Source organism: Dermacentor albipictus, chromosome 8 (genome assembly GCF_038994185.2).
Source record: "Dermacentor albipictus isolate Rhodes 1998 colony chromosome 8, USDA_Dalb.pri_finalv2, whole genome shotgun sequence".
Classification (NCBI taxonomy): Eukaryota; Metazoa; Arthropoda; class Arachnida; order Ixodida; family Ixodidae; genus Dermacentor; species Dermacentor albipictus.
In genome coordinates, this window is record NC_091828.1 from 119,071,999 (window position 1) to 119,089,655 (window position 17,657).

At 47.2% G+C, this 17,657-nt stretch overlaps 1 long non-coding RNA gene across 1 annotated transcript; it reads left to right on the forward strand.

Annotated features, from left to right (window-relative positions):
- The first annotated feature begins 2,623 nt into the window (after positions 1-2,623).
- Positions 2,624-16,396, forward strand: LOC139048795 (uncharacterized). Its single transcript, XR_011507949.1, has 3 exons — positions 2,624-2,680; positions 15,645-15,810; positions 16,285-16,396. It is a non-coding gene; the product is annotated as an uncharacterized lncRNA (long non-coding RNA).
- Positions 16,397-17,657: the final 1,261 nt, after the last annotated feature.

Here is a 17,657-nt window from a genome sequence, read left to right on the forward strand (position 1 = left end):
CTTGAGTACGCTGCATGCACCGAAAATTGTAGAAACAATGAAGTCATTCAGTCCATTAAAAGGCAAATATTCACAGCTTGCTGGCTTTCTGAACTCTGAAAGGATTAACTGGGCAAGTTGCAGATGCACAGAAATACTTGACTGCATAATGTAATGATAAGTACACCAACAATAAGTATACTGTAGGCGATAGTAAAGTAAGACGACAAGGAAAGAGCAAGGCTTTAATTAGGACCGAACATATTCTTCTTTATTAGCTAAGGATAATGAGAACATTGCACACCGAAAGGGCCGGCTCTACCACATTCTTGGCTAAGAAAAATTACACTATACGTAATGAAATAACAGAACACTCACAGAGAAGCTTTATGAGAGTATAAGAAAGCAGTATAGAAGCAAGTTCGAAGGTCACAGGGAAAAGCGAACGAAATAAGAGAGAAAGTGTTTATATGGTTATAAGACCAACGCGAGCATGAACAGGTCATGGAAACATAGAGAACGTTACCAACACAAATAACCCACTGCTCCTCACGAAGCACCCCATTAGAGTCAAAGAATAAAGAACTGAAATTTTGAAAGATGATGGAAAATATCTTTTTAAACGAGCAAAGAAGTGGAGGGGTATCTCACCGGCAAAGCAGATTTGTAGAACAGCGAGCATCCCTACACCAAACAGAAGAGCCTTCATAGCCATGTTGCACGATCACGATGTAGAGGTAGCTTCCTGCTTTCCTCGCTGAGCACTGGGATCATACATGCATGTGAGGCAGTTAATCTCTTTCCACAGATGCCTAGCAGCTGGATGGGAGGGTTGATTGACACAGCAGGAATACATACGTCGCACTGTTTACAAGTCATTAAAATTTTTATCAGCGTTCACATCAGCGGATATTACAAGAATGCATATCCCGCCTGCTATTTTAAACCGATTCCAACGCGAGGATGCGGCGCCGCATTTCTGCTTGTCCCGCTTCCAATCGTGGCTACACGTCAAATAAGAATGAAGTTATTATTAAGTATTTCCTTATCTGTCTATACCTGCATATCATATTGACCGCAAATAAGACGGGGACAGAGGGAGAGAACACATAAACAGCACGGGCGGTATGCTGTTCTCTCCCTCTGTCCCCGTCTTATTCGCGGTCAATATGATATGCAGTAATTACCAACTAGGCCAAAGTGAAGTTCTCCTGATGCCTATACCTGGTAAGCTTCATCATTATTGCAGGTTTGTACATTGTTGTTGAGACTTCTGACACTACATTCTAACGGCATAAATGAAGTCGTTTTGTAAGAACGGTGTTTCTTTGTCGAGAAAATGCCAGAATTTTGTCGTATTTAAATAATAAATACGTACTGCGGATTCGAAGTTAAATGGGAAGGGACAAATGTTAAAGCGGCGCTCAAAAGAAACAAAACACTCGATTAGTTTCTATTGACTAAATATTTTCGAAGAACTCTAGTTTTGTTTATTTCACTGTAATATGCTGGTGTTATAGGAGAACACTAGGGTAAGAGCTTCATTGTTCAGTTTTGTGTAAAAACTCCAACACGAGTACGTCAATGTGACGTCATGGATTACAAGGTAATTTTTCGCATTTGGGCAGTTATGGTTCAGCAAAAGTTCTTGAAACTTCATACTCTCAGCTTTTGGCTATTTTAGAATGCAATGTAATTCACTTCTACCCACAAAGACTCAACTGGGCCTGACCACATAGTGTCAAAATGTGTGGCGCCACGCCCAGCTATTACTGGAACTACAAGAGAGCCTTGGAATGCACATGCGTGATGCATATTTTATAACTTACCCTGTGTCTTGTCCTGGCAAGGAAAGCTATTTTAGTATTGTACGGTAAATTACTAGCACAGCTCAAATCAATTTTTCCCTTTAATGTCCCTCTAAAGTGCTAAAAGAAAATAGAAGGTCAGTGAACGAACAATACAACGAAGCACATCTGTACCGATAAGAAAGTTAACAAGCCTCGAGCAGACGTCGTCAAAATCTATGACATCACGGTTGGAAATAATGCAAGAGTAGCAATAGGGAAGGTGCATTCAGTTAATTTTAACCACTGTGACATATCTGCGACGTAGGCACGCAGAGCTGAATTGTTGCTATCTATAGACTACTTCTAAAGTATCAATTGCTTTTCGCGTCAATTTCTCTCGTCGAAGCAAGCCTCTTTCATGTACTAAGGTAAACCTAATGGGCCAAACAAATTTAAGTAAATAAATAAATTAACGGTTTTACGTGCCAAAACCACGATCTGATTATGAGGCACACCATAGTGGGGGACTCCGGAAATTTCTACTACCTGGAGTTCTTTAACGTGCACCTAAATTTAAGTACACGGGTGTTTTTGCATATCGCTGCCATCCAAATGCGGCCGCCGCGGCCGGGAATCGATCCCATGGCCTCGTGCTTAGCAGCCCAACACCGTAGCCACTAAGTAACCGCAATGGGTAGGGGGCAAACAAGACAGAAAACTGAAGGGCTAGTTTTTTACTTTGACGCTGCCACATAAACCGAACAAAACAATGCAGCCAAGAAAAGCAAAAGTTTTCCTTTGAGCTAGTGGGTAGCTCTCATGGCAACGAATGTAGAACATCCTCCCTCCGTCATGGGAGCTACAACACTGTTCCAGGGACTCGTATATTGTCCGCATGCACAGATACCCAAGTAAGTGTATGGGGGTACAGCCGTCTCCATAGCTCATTTACTAAATCATCGCCCCCACATTGCAGAAGGTCTGGGTATGGCTCACAGCGGCGACAAGATCTTTTTTATTTTCTTATTCACTTTCATTTCCATTTACCTTACCATTTCGACCCTTCCATTTTAAACAAACGTAATTTCCCCAATGCTTTCCTAATCTTCAACGCTTGTTGGTTAGGCACGCCTTGTTCCTAACTTCATAGCACGGTGTCACATTCTACAGCCATTGCCACCCAGCACTGTCCGCCTCACCAGCACCTTCACTTTCATAGGACATTTGTACAACATGCAGTGTGGCAGACTTTCGCAACCACCCTGCTTGGCCAAAGCTTACCAGCACACTTCATCATTGTGGCGTTTGGTAGTGCCACAAGCGAAGACCTTAGGAGAATGAATCGGCGAAGCAAGATTTACTGCGCAATCACCGCTCTATTTTCTTCTGTATATGCAGCACGAATGGTGATTTCTATTTGTAGAACTAAAGCATCCTTCAAAACCTAACACGAGCAGTGCCCTACATGGACCCGCCCATTCGGTGCGGCACTCCAATATATTTTAGGGAAGCCCAACAAATTCTTATTGGGGAAAACAAATCGGAAATCGTAAAGTGGAAGCGTAACACAAGGCACTGCAGTAGAAAGTGGGGAAATTGCTGGTCCTGTCTAACTCAGTGACGTTTCGATGCTTTGCTTCGATCTGGTTTTAGGGATAGTAGATTCATCATATGTCGTGTTGAACACGGTGGCGAAGCCGCGAAGGCGCCCAGCCAAGAACTGCAAACAGTTTGTTGAGCGAACTTACGCCCTCTGAACTAACACAGAGCTCACCGGGGGCGCTAGAAACAAGGACGGTCAGCATTCTTCGAATTTAGTGACGGCCACTTGCGTATGCAGCGGCCTTTATGCAGTGTGCCCTTCGTAAGTTGCGCCTAAAATTTAAAAATGTAGCGAGTGCCACGTAGCTGGACAAAACACAGAAAACGTTCGTTTGCCGTCGCTCGCAGCACGTGAGACTATGTTTTGTACATTCCGCCTAATAACGTAATTCGTTATTATTAATTATTTACTTCTCAAATGTCGTAATCAAAGCCAAATTGTCAATACGAAAATTGTAGCCCATGGTGGAAAATTCCCGATCCATGTTCCTGTTGCTGTAATTTGATACTTAAAGTGTTTTTTTTTTCAGTGCTGAAAGAAACCCACAGAAGCAGATGAAAAGTGCCGCACGACTAGTCCAGGGGCACATTTTTGTGTTTTACAGGCTTTCTTCAACGCTAGGGGGAAAGTTATGCAGAAAATGTAGAGTAATTTGAAAATGGATCGTAAGTATTGCAGCATCGCCTACAATATTCTCATTGAGAAATTGGCTGGGATTATAATATAAGAGTTTAATGAATTCACAATAACTAATTAGGCAAAATACAAAGAGTAATATGACTTGCTTCAAGCGACAGCAAACAACATAACCTTAGTTCTGTCCAGTTACGTGGCACTAGCATATTCCTTTAATTTTGGCACAAGTGACGTGGAACATACTGTATGTACATGAGTCATTGAATTTCCCAGATGTCCTCGTGGCGATTAGGTGAATTTGAAAGCGTGCCGCAATTGTTACTCTAAGCGGAACTAGGACATTGGTGCGCGGCGGGCTCATATTGCTGGAAAGTATACTGCGATGTTCAAGAATTGTGCGTTATCTGATATCGCGAGCACGTTCACCCGCGAAAGCAGAGACGCGATAATAAAGACGCGAAGCGGTGAAGAGTGATAACTCGCCGAACAATACACGAGGTTCTCGTCTGATTGCCTAAGCTCAACATCGAGCTTGGTCGGTGCTTGAGAGACCACTCATCGATCGCTTTCCCTTAATGAAGGTAGGATTCTGGTGCTTTTCAAGCCAGAAGCGCAGTCTCATTATGAGGTACGCCATATTGGACATTAAGGTTGACGGGCTCAAGTGCTTTAACGTTTGCCTTTCAACCCCATCGAAATGGAGCTGTATTGAGGAAACACGGCAGCAGCAGCGAGCGAATGGTGCTTCGTGATTTTGGGAAGTTACCGCAAACGAAACACGAGACTTGAAGGAACGAACAACACGAAGCGGTTGTTTCGTGCCGCCTCTCGCTTCAACGCAAACGAGCTGGCGAAAACACGGCACACAGGGGACTCCGTCCCCGCCGCAGATCGCTTTCAAGATTGAGCCCGCACGACCACGCCATACGTAGCGGCCGCCGAAGTAGAAGCCCCCACCCCACCCGCAGTGCCTCGTGCGCGACGGAACACGGCGCGCTTCCCCCTCCCCCCCCCCCCTGGCCTGCTCTATCGCGCGCGAGATTGAGCAGCCATCGTCGGCCCACCCTCGCACACATTCACCTGCACATGCAGCATATTGCGCACGTCGACGATGTTGTTGCCCTTGGACATTATACTGAACATCACGACGGTGGCGACGGTGGCGACGGTGACAGCAGAAATGCGCCTGGAGTTTCCATGTAATTGATCTCGCAATAAAACAAATGCCGCACCGATTGGTGCAGCCGGCGTAATGCGTACTAGCCAGCATTCAAACTGCGCGCTCAATACCGAAACCGGTAGAGTGCTTCAAATTATTCACACCTGCCGGTTTGAGCGCTGCGATGAAATCGGCCGCTGGGCTCTAGGGGAGGGTCCACTACATGGAGGAAGGAAAAAGTCAGGAGCGAGCATCGCGCAATGCGATTGAAGCCAAGTGTGTCGGCTCAACAAGTGATTGTCTCAACGTGCTGTAAACTTCAGGGCTAACGCTCTGCATGCAGTGCTGCGACAGGGCTCCAGAACAAGTGCGCATTGATTCTTTTGAAGTGAAAGTTTTACTGACCGCGAAGCTGCGATTTCGCCGGGGCCATGCTCCGAGGAGGCACATGGCGTCACACCACGTTCCTCGTCGTTGCGTTCGCCTCCGCTCGCTTCGCCAGCTGCGTCGCATGCCTGATAACATGTCGGAGGATTGAAAAGGAGAGCTGGTGTGCGCCGCAACCACAGTTGAGGCGGCAGTATGGACGGCGACAATTTTGATAAGCAGGAGGAGGCCTGCAGTAGACATCGCAACGAGATAAAGGGAAACAAAATGCCCAGGAAAAAGACGAACAGCGCACCGAATGATTGGCTAAACGCCGCAACATAGCTAGACAACGAGACTAACCTGGACTTGCAATCAAGAATAACCAAGGGTAACCATGCTATGCCTTAGCTTTCGCTACGTATATCCCGGCATAGCCGAGCTAAGCCACTGCCAATATTTTTTTTAAGCACCGAGCACTAAACGTGTCGGGCAGATCTCGATTCTTAATCCGTGATCTCGACCCTATACAGCTGCTCTTCTCAGACCAGAGCATGCACATAGCAGCTCAGTGGGAAAGCCAATGTTCTTATATACTGCGTCTGCACAATGCCCATGCCTGCAGCGGAAAGCAGAACGCTTCCCTTGCTCCGCCAACTATGCGATTGAGCGCCCACTTAGCTTCGCCGCTTTTGTAGATAAACGCACTCCACTATTCTGTGTCCTCTCTACGCACACAAGCCACGCGCGTCACCAGTGGGGCAGCACTACTGTGACTGCGAAGGTGGCGACGTCGCAAATGCACCTCGAGCACTCGTGTAATTACTATCGCAGCTATAAATTAGATGAAATGGCAGTTCCCGCAGGTTCTTCTCAGCAGAAGCAAAGTCAGAGCTTGCTCATGCCTCGGATGTAAAAGAGCGCGCGCCAGTAGAGTGTCTACGCGCAGCCCAAATGCTCTTGCCCTATAGCGACGTTAAATCTAGGCTAAATGAAAAATAGAGGCGTGCGTTCGTCGCTAAAAAAAATTATTTCGACTCAGTACTCGTGTCACGAGCTTCCACGAAGTTTGCTAGGACGTTCGCTAACCTGTGAAGCAAAAATAAACGTGGAGCAATACGTCGCTCGCAAACAATGAGACTTTCATTGTCAGGTGTCATCGACAGCGGTAAGCTTGCCGTCGATGGCGCTTCTTCCAAAGGAACAGCGCATAAAACAAAAATCAATGCCCCTTCCAGTACGAGGTTGGTCGAACGGCGAAGCTGCAAGGAAGCTGTGTTACAGGAAATGTTACACCACGCCAGACAAAATTCGCAAGCAGTCTATATTGTAAGTCTTTTCTTTCATCATTGTTTCACCTTATTTTCATTTTTTCAGGCTTCTCCCAATGTGTGTGCTCGTGCTTTTTTTGAGCATTTGAGCATTTCTAATCTTCCAGCTGGTCTCAGTTGCAAACGTTGCCACTAGTACAGTGAATTCATTCACTTGCGACATGTTGGTATTCCACGTTTCCGTGAGGCAGATGACATGAACTTTCTGGAGAACCTCATCATAAATCATGTCGGGAGACGACTTGTTTAGAGAACGGACGTTTAGAAATGCCAACGTAACTTCTCCAGGATCGAATGTAACACCTTTTAGGCAAGACTTTGTCAAATTCTTCAGAGGGTGTTTGCGAAGTCTAGTGAATTCATGTGCCAGCTACCGGTCCACATTCTCCTGTTCGTGGTAGAATCGGCAATCACCCTTTCACGTTGGTCAAGTACAACCGGTTGATGTCGGTGCATCGGCTGAGCGCCACGTACGCTAGCTTCTGCAGGTAAGTGGTGGTAACAATTTTATTGAGATTCTGCTCAGTTATGATCTGGCAGGCCCGAGTCCTTGGATGGCTCCTCACGAGGAGCGACCCTTTCGGCCCAGGCAACGAGGGCTTTTTGTAGTCTCTGATCTGGCATTCTTAGTAGCTCCTCCCACGTCTGTTGTGAGGGACCTGGCAGGAGCGACCTGGGAAGGGGTAAGCCCTCGCACCCCCAAAGAATGTGATTTTGGGTAGCCAATGTTTGATTTCTGCAGTTTTGACATATTGGGTTCCATTGCCCGTTGGTAATTATGGCAAGCCAATCCCGTTATGAATTCAGCAGGAAGAACAACATTACTCGGTGCGGTCAAACGCCGTTTGATTATAAAACCGTTGCCCAAGAACATGCTCCCTGGGAGACACGACAAGAGGTGGTCTGCCAGAGCCAAGGCCCTTCAAGAAAGGTACCAAAGCAACCAGCACACCGTCTATGTCGATGCAGCAAAGCAAAATCACCAAACTTACGTAGTGAGCCTCGTGACTGGAGAGGGAAGTATCCTCAACGCCGTGACCATAAAAACAGCGCCCACCATGGAAGCGACAGAGACTGTCATTGCTTTGGCCATCATGAATAACTCTGAGCAAACTATCATAAGTGACTCCAAAACGGCAATCGCCAACTTTTCGAGAGGCAGCGTAGGCGTCTGTGCAGCGCGAGTCCTACGGGATTTTACAAGTGAAAATACTGTTGAACTCGTGTGGGTCCCTGACCATTCGGGGAATCAAGGGAACGAGGAGGCGCAGTGGGTAGCCCGAGGTCTAATCAACTGGGAGGTGTGCCCCTCAGACTCGGATCCCATGGAGGAGACACCGACGACATACCACGAGATAACAAACTATACTACAAGCAAAAAAGGCGAATCTACCCGTCTCCAAACGCAAGCCTCACGCGAACGCAAGCCTCGACCCTGCGTCGAAACCAAACTAAGTCGTTCAGCAGGTAAGACAATGAATGGCTCATACCCCCTTAAGCAATGTCTCATACCCCCGTAAACGAAGCCTCCCCATTACGACGACAAAAGTGAAATAATCTGCTCTGCATCGCGGTCACGCGCGGGTCCGAATGGTCACGTTCAGAGAAATTCTCCTCCACTACCGACGAGAGCGGTTACGCTATCCCCCAGCACAAAAAACACTGAATAAATATCAATGCACCACTTGGCGACTCCTTCAGACGCGAACTTTCCGCAGCCCCGTGCTTTACAACTGCATTTACCCCGAAGCATACTCCCCACTCTGCAAAACGTGCGGGGCCCGCGCTGACCTCGATCACATTATCTGGCAATGCCCCAAAGCCTCACCCACCAACACCCTACCACACTAACATACGCACCATAACTACTGCCGAGCAGTGGGAGACATTACTGCTCAGCTTGGACCCAGAGGAGCAGCTCAGGGCCGTCCGGATGGCCGAAGAGGCCGCCAGAAAGCAAGGACTGGCGGCCGTCTGAGGAGGGGAGGGACTGGGGGTTAGTCTCCCGACCCCCGCCACCCCTGAACCCCATCAAGGACATAATAAAGTTATATCTCTCTCTCGACGCTGGAATGACGAGCGGCAGTGGAGCCAGCTGTGCAAGATGGCGACGACGACGAACGCGGGAACAGGAGAACAGGCGATTCGCGCCATAGCGCCGAGTGGCACCAATGATCAAGCTGTGGAGGAAGAGGACGCCGCTCAAACCATTGCTGATGATGATAGTTTTAGCGAAGTAAGACAACGACGTCACGGGGTCCACAAAAACAGCTTCGCTGTAAAAGAGACTCATAACGTTTGATCCCGTCGGCTTACAGAAGCTTTATCCGAGAGGGCCGGCCAGCATCTTTTTTCATGCAAAGGTGTATCCTAGGAAACAGTGGCGCCTCTGTTGCACGTTGACAATTAAGAGTGTGCAAATTTGCACGCTTTTATTAATGACAGTTTTGCTCGAATGGCCAAGCAGAGACAGCGATAACAGACAGGAGAGGCCGTTGCTGCTGGGCCGTATCAACGCATCCCACAGGCTACCAGGCGTTGTAGGTTTATCCGATTTGAATTGAATTGAACTAATTGGAGAGCACCGAAGCGCCCGGATAAAGTGATAACACGATAACCCGAGCCGTGGTAGGTCGTGCTGACTGCCTCATGCCCTCGTGACCAGCAGCATGTGGTGCGGCATGCCCGGGAGACACCAAGAGCCGCAGGAGTCCTGCACTGAGGGCGCCTCCCCGCACACGCACAAATACATCTGCTTTTCTTCTCTGTTTCAGTAAAGTTTTTTCTCCTCCTCCTCCTTAGGGAAAACCGAGTGTTTTTTTTCTACATAATAGTTATCCCATGGTTACTAAACCTTGCGTTTTCGACACTTCTATTTCTGTATTCCGTCACCGGTACATCAAGGCCACTGTGGCTTATATGTTTGTTCACTATATGGTTCCTCAGTTTGTTCTCCTCGAAGCCGCAGCTTGAATTATATCGCACAATGGCCCTTAGCGTGCATGGAAGAACACCTTTTGTTCTAGTGCGTGTCTATTCCTGTCGTCGACCCCTCAAAGCTATGATAACAAGACGACTGCTGCAATGTCTCCTACAGAGCGTTCGGAGATAACGCCAGACAACTGTACTCTACTCCGACACCCCAACCGGGACTACCGTACCATTCTGTCACAGACCAGTGTGGAGAGAAGCACTCCTGCGGCGGCTGAAGCTCAACCCAAGCAGTTACGCTAATTGCAGCCATTATCCTAGACAGATAAATTATGAGGTCCTAAGGAAAATGTGCTTCCAAGGTCTGTTAACCAAGGAGCACCAAGTTCTAGAAGTAGGATGTGGCACAGGAGACTTCACCCAGCAATTTCTGCTGCCTCACTGCCAGCCTTGTAGACGGATAGTGGCCACAGACCTCCAGCCTGACATGGTCGAGTTCGCGCGTGAACACTCTTCGCACGAGAGCATCGTCTACGAAGTCCTGGATATCACCACTCCCGACTTGGGGCCGTTCCTGGAAACATACGGAAAGTTCGACAGGGTCTTCTCGTTCTTCGCGTTCCACATGATTCAGGACCAAAGGGCAGCGTACGCGAACATCGCCAAGTTGCTGAACGACGGAGGCGAATGCCTGGTGGTTGCTTTCTCTAGCTTCGATCTCGTAGACGTATGGGAAGATTTGTACAGGACGTCGAAATGGAAAGGCCAGATACCGGTAAGCTAACCACCCGCCCGATACTTGAAGAAACCTCCGTGGTACAATGCATTTGTAATGTTTCTATTACCGATTGCTGTGTAAAAACTTATAAAAAAATTTAGTGCGAAATACCAAGATAATGTTACAAATTGGCACATAGACGTTACAGAGAGTATGACCAGCACATTTAGTTGCTTTTTGTAATTCTATCATGCTTGCGATCAGTACACAACAGAAAATTCCGGCTTGAAGAGTCACTCTTGTCTTTCGCACATGCTTCTTTCAAATGTTATTTCTAATCTATCTAGTTCATTTATCATTTTCCATTGAGAATTGATCAGCGTACGTAAACGTAAAGGATTCAGCTTCATCCGAAAGGCGAAGCACCGATTGCGATAGCAAATTAGTGGAGAGCTATACGAACGCTTCAGGTTGCCATTATCCCTCAAGAGAAACGTGTATCATGATTATATTGCGCTTAGTGTTACACTGACGATAGTCCATGACAGGACACGGGCATACGTAGCGCAAACTACCAACTTTTCCATACTGTTAACGGACGCGCTTATATACAAGGACATATCGCGCGGGGGGATATAGAAAGAAATTACAAGTTGACGGCATCCGACAAGGTGATGTCATCGTGTCCTGTCCTTCACTTTCGTTAGTGCAACACTAAGCGCAATATAATCATGAACGTCCACCAACTAGCCCCCTTCATAGCTTTACTAAAAAGAAAAGCGTACGACATCTGTGTCTGACCCATACTCACCTACGTGGCAGAAACCTGGAGGCTTACGAAAAGGGTTCTACTTAAATTGAGGACGACGCAACGAGCTACGGAAAGAATAATTGTGGGTGTAACGTTAAGGGATAAGAAGAGAAATAAATTGCGTGAGGGAACAAACACGAGTTAATGACATCTTAGTTGAAATCAAGAAAAAGAAATGGGCATGGGCAGGGCATGTAATGAGGGGGGAAGCTAATCGATGGTCATTAAGGGTTACAGACTGGATTCCAAGAGAAGGGAAGCGTAGCAAGGGGCGGCAGAAAGGTGGACAGATGAGATTAAGTAGTTTGCAGGGACAACATGGCAACAATTGGCACATGACCGGGGCAGTTGGAGAAGTATGGGGGAGGCCTTTGCGTTGCAGTAAGCGTAGCCAGGCTGATGATGATGATTATGATCATGATGATACAAAGTAAGGATAGTAGTTCCACTGGCCGTATAAACTTGTAAACATTCGCTTACTAGGTAAATGACGAAGCATACATGGTGGCACGCGCGCGCAGGCAAACATGAACACATCGCACTCGATGACCGCGGGCACTCGCTGTCAAAACGCTGCCTCTAGAAAGCCCGGAAGCAACAGCGAGCGAAGTGACCTTCGTGCTGCCTACCGCTTCAACATAAACTGAGCACAGAACAGAGGGCGACCCTATGAGCCGCCGGCGCATCTATGCTCGGTTCCCGTCGCTGTTTCATTTTAAAGAGAAGCTGAAACGGTTTTCAATTTCCATGAATTGCTGGGATTGGGAAGAACAGACCTAATAATTTACGGTTCAGAATTTTTTTCTTCGTTTTGTTAATATAAGGGGCGGAAATCGCTTTCTAAATCACTCCCGCGGACACGCCCCCATCGCTTTCCGGAGCGCCGGGTCAGGTGGTTGCCAGAGGAGAGAACCGGTGAGAGTGACGTCACTGGCGAGGACAGAGCTGCCGGACCGGCGTGCTGGCATGCGCTGGCATGCCTCTTTCCGTCCTGCGCTTTACTGGTGGTGGTAGAAACACTTATTGCCAATGAAATGAATGGTGGGGGCGAAGCCCAACGACGCTACGAGAGATTTGCCGCCGCCGCCGCTCACGTTTGTTTTGCGATTTTCGTAAACTGTTCTTTCCTTCTGTGCTGCGTGAGTGCCTACAGTCAAGGGCGCCCAACATGCCCTCGTTCTGTGCAGCATTCGGCTGCGCGAACACACGCGGGCGAGACGATGTGGTGTTTCACAGGTTCCCGAAGGACAAGAAGCTTGCAGCGCAGTGCGGTGAGGAGAGATAAGTTCGTGCCGACGAAATCAACTGTGCTGTGCTCGGACCATTTCCGCGATAGCCGGATAGCCTTACGACAAATGCGGAAACGCGTTGTTGCTAGCGTTGCTATACTCCGTTCCATACATATCAGGTGCAACGCTGTGGAGGCTTGAGATACTTCTTGCAGTGGCTGCGTTCGCACTTAGAAAAAGTTCGGTGTTTCTTGACCCGATTTTTGAGAAAGCTTTTCATATATAAGCTCAGTTCTGAATGAAAAAAAAAGAATTTACCCATAGAAACAATCCGTGTACTTATACGGCTGCTAACACGTTCATTTAAATCAATTTTCTTTTCGGCATTCTTTAATTGCAGCCCGTCGCGGCAGCTTCACGTGCATGCTCGCGCGAGCAAATGCCGCTGGCACGCTGCGAACCATAGACGGAAACGCGCACAGTAATAAATTTTGGTAACCGGACTTCGTGCGTAGCTTCCACAGCGTTGCACCTGAGGTATGAAATGGAGTATAGGCTTGCCTAGTGACATACGACGTACGGTTGCAGTTATGTTTACCACACGGCGGTGCTAAAACTGCCTAATATCTTTATGTCAACACTAGCATGGAGCGCGCATACCGATTCTTGATCGAGCCACAATCACAAAGTCGTCGAACCATATTCTGAATATTGCACATATAATCCCCCTGACCATCTCGATCTGGATGTGTATGATAAGCAACTTCCATGACTGTACCTCGCAGCACTTCATGTGCGCGCTTTGAAACGCGGCACTTATGTTCGCAATCGTGTATCAACGCTCTGAAAACCACGGGACTTTAGACAAGCAGCGGCAAGGTGCTTGACATCGCGGAATTGTACCCGTGTTTACAATCTAATGAGAAGTTAGTGCTTCGGCATTCTTCCAGCAGCAAGTTCCCAGTGACACTTTAGCGCATTTTTTCTCCCGTCATTGGAACATGCAGCTACATGAAAAAAAAAAGCATACGTAACAGCTAATATTTCCAACGCGCGAGAAGGTGCACACATCGCTCTCGCTTTTGGCACACTCAACATCGTCGTTGCCGCCGTTGCCGCCATCGTTTTCCGTATCGGCTGTCGGTTCGAACATGTACGGCGAAAATACAAGCTGTCCGAGACAGCGAGAACGTTCCATAATGCTTACAACTCAGCTATGAAGCCAGAACAGAACAGCGTGCTACGCTATGAAACGGCGGCGCCGACCGGCGACTGCCGCCATTGACGTCACAGCGGCTCCGACCAATCACGGGCAACAGCGGCGTTCGCGCGATACCCTGAGGCGCTGGTGCGCGTTTTCATGAAAAAACAGCCGCTTGCGCTTGTTTCCGCCCTTTTTGAACGAGATATTCGTGTTCAGGGGACTCAAAACTGTAGAATGCCGCAGAGAACTCATTTTTTTCGAAAAGTGTTTCAGCTTCCCTTTAACATAGCACCCGCGCGGCAGTGCGTGGCCGTGTGATACGCAGTTGCTGCCGAAATAGAAAGTCCCCCCCCCACTTCCCTCCTCTCCCACCATCGTTGGCGCGCCCTCACACGCTCTTACTCGCACATACAGAATACCGCACTTGGCGACGATGTTAATGCCTTTGGAATCTATGCGGAACATCAGGGCGACAACGGCGGTATAAATGCGCCTGGACTGTCCATATAATTGCTATCGCAATAATACAGATCTTGGTCTCCTGCATGGCTCAGAAATAAAATCGACACAAGTATACATTCATCTGCATCATCAATGTACGATAAGCGAAAACTACCAAAGCATCCGATCGCACAACGCGGCAGACAGCTTGTTCAGTAAAGCGTAAATTTGATTCGACTACGAGAGTATTGAGCCATTATTGATCATGCCAAGCTGGAACTGTAGGTAGTGCGTCTACAAATAATTGAACGCTTTTGTCCCGAAACGTAGAGCGCCTTCCCCAACTCTATGTCGCCACTTATTTCTGATAGCTGTGTTAGACAAGTTGCTGCTCCTGAAAGGTCCTCGGCGATATGCACCAATGCCTCATTTCTGGGTAAAGTGCAGGATTCTTAAGTGACAGTTAATTTAGATGATACGCTTCGATGCTAAATTTTCTTGCGCCATCTCTCTCTCTCTATCTCTCTTTATCTATCTATCTATCTATCTATCTATCTATCTATCTATCTATCTATCTATCTATCTATCTATCTATCTATCTATCTATCTGTCTATCTATCTATCTATCTATCTATCCATCATCTATCTATCTATCTATCTATCTATCTATCTATCTATCTATCTATCTATCTATCTATCTCTTTGCAGTAAAGTTTTCAACTGAAAGAATCTTATTCGAGACCAATAAGGCTGTCATCATCCACTAGCCACAGAATGACTACATTCAAATGGCTGCACCAGTTGAATGTATTACAGGCACTTGATTGAACCCACAGGCTGTTTATCTTGCCTTTTATCGTAACTGAATACGTACAATTCTCTCTTTCTATGGTGTCCACATCGTGCTTCAGTTATTAGCTATTTCATGAGGTGGCGCCGAGGGGCAGTAAGGAAAGCCAGCACCCAACATTCAAGGCGATAGCAAACTTTAGGAATTTGTTTACACGATGAAAGTGAGTCCTGGCCTCGGCGGCCTAGTTTCGATGGGGGCGAAATGGGAAACCACCTGTGTACCTAAATTTAGGTCACATTAAAGAACCCCAGGTGGTCAAAATTTCCGGAGTTCCCCACAACGCCATGCCTCATAATCAGATCATGGTTTTGGCACGCAAAACTCCATAACGTGTTTTTTTTTCCTCGTGATGAAAGCAACGATGATGGTCAGGGTGATGTCACTGTCTCACGTGGAGAGAATGTGCACAATCACAGCGGAGATGGTTTCGCGCTTGACGCCATAACTACTTTGTTTTTGCTGAGTAATTTTTCACTATTGTTTCACACAAATAGCTTGGTCAATGTTTTCTCAACATCCGATGGAGTCATTTTGTGCATTCAGCGCCAGTCCGTGTCATCATTTGGTACCTCAACGCGTGGCTTACCTCACAGGACCCACGGACGGTTATCAACGCCTCTTTCGACTTCAACTGCGTCAAGTCAGCAGCCAAGACTGAAGCCGAAATCAGAGACACATTACACGGAACCGGGTTGGAATGTATCTCCTGCGAAGTTCGTGATGGCTCGTGGAAGTTTGACAGCATGGATACTCTTCTAGGTAAGCCGCGCTTCAAGGCAAATGTAAAGTTATTAAAGTTAGCCTGTATGCAGAATCCCACCAAGCTTTTCGAGAAGGTCAGTTGTCACTTAAGAATGGCGAGGTGCTCCTGAACTACTACAGTAAATATGATACCGAAAGTTCTTTGAAGTCAACAGAAGTGCTAACTCATGTTCTGAACTAGTTAGCAATGGCTCTGAACAAGGGACACAGAGATCACGCCCACCTGCGCGCTCTACGATCTTGGAGGACGTATATCGGTGCGCACACCACTCAAATCGGTATTGCAATAGCACAAAGCTTTTCTGTGAATAAATTCTTTATCAATTTCTTCGAAATATTTATTTTACTTTTTCAAAGTTTATCGAACAATCTGCCACGCGCATTTACTATAGCTGCTTACGTTGACTAGCAGGTCATTTCTTAGAGTGGCAGAACACTAACTATTTATCTTGTATTCTGTTCTCTTTTCAGACATGTTCCTGTCAGCTCGTCCCTTCAACGCGACCGTCGCCGCCGAGGAGTGGGAGGAATTCAGCAATTTGTGCGCAGAACTGCTGCACCGAAAGCTGCGCACGTCCCCGAGAGAGCCAATGGAAGTGAAATTTGTGTTCTACGTTGTTCATGGCCGTCGGTCTTCTGGGTGAAATACAGAATTTCCAAAGTGCGTCAAAGTCATTAATAATAAATGAGTGTCCGATAACGCTGTCCATAGGTGTCGCCCTTCATGCTTTGTAAGATCCACATGTATTTTATGATCGTAGTCTCCTCGCATCCTGATGAGTGAGTGAGTGAGTGAGTGAGTGAGTGAGTGAGTGAGTGAGTGAGTGAGTGAGTGAGTGAGTGAGTGAGTGAGTGAGTGAGTGAGTGAGTGAGTGAGTGAGTGAGTGAGTGAGTGAGTGAGTGAGTGAGTGAGTGAGTGAGTGAGTGAGTGAGTGAGTGAGTGAGTGAGTGAGTGAGTGAGTGAGTGAGTGAGTGAGTGAGTGAGTGAGTGAGTGAGTGAGTGAGTGAGTGAGTGAGTGAGTGAGTGAGTGAGTGAGTGAGTGAGTGAGTGAGTGAGTGAGTGAGTGAGTGAGTGAGTGAGTGAGTGAGTGAGTGAGTGAGTGAGTGAGTGAGTGAGTGAGTGAGTGAGTGAGTGAGTGAGTGAGTGAGTGAGTGAGTGAGTGAGTGAGTGAGTAAATGAAGTATAGGAAGAATTGAGTACAGCTTACTCACTTTAGCTCACTTCCGCACACTCTCGTTCAAAGCCCTACTTTAGTTCCCAAGGCTTCGTTACCATCTAGTGACTATCTGTAGTGATCAGATTTTTCATCGCAGGAAACACATAAGTAGGTACCACTAGCTTGACGTTTTCTTTTTTTTTTCTCTGGTTGCATGTGCAAGCAAAGAACCAGCAGTTGCTTTAAGCCCGGCTTCTGGATATCTGTTCATTCTGACGAGAATTCGCAGTATTTGTGAGCTCTCGTCGCGTCCGCGTGAATGACAGCGAACGTTGTTTTGGCGTTGCAGGGCCCAGTGAAATGATTCCGACGTTTGCAAAGAAGTGAGCAAACATATAAACTGTGGCGAACGCGGCTTGCGTGGAGTTTAATCATCTGTTGCTGTACGTGTCTTTGATGTGTGATGCTTGCGAATACGAGGAGAACGTTGAGCACTTATTGTGCCATTATGCTCAAATTCAAGCACAAACACAATCTTTGTCCAACACATTGAGGAAATTCTATGATCATCCTCAGAGTGAACAGACAGTGCTGGTGGTGGTGGTGGTAAACATTTATTGCTTGAGCTTTTTTACAAGATTACTTGTGAGGGGGCTCAGGAGCGCGTAGGGTGTCCGGGAGTTTGTG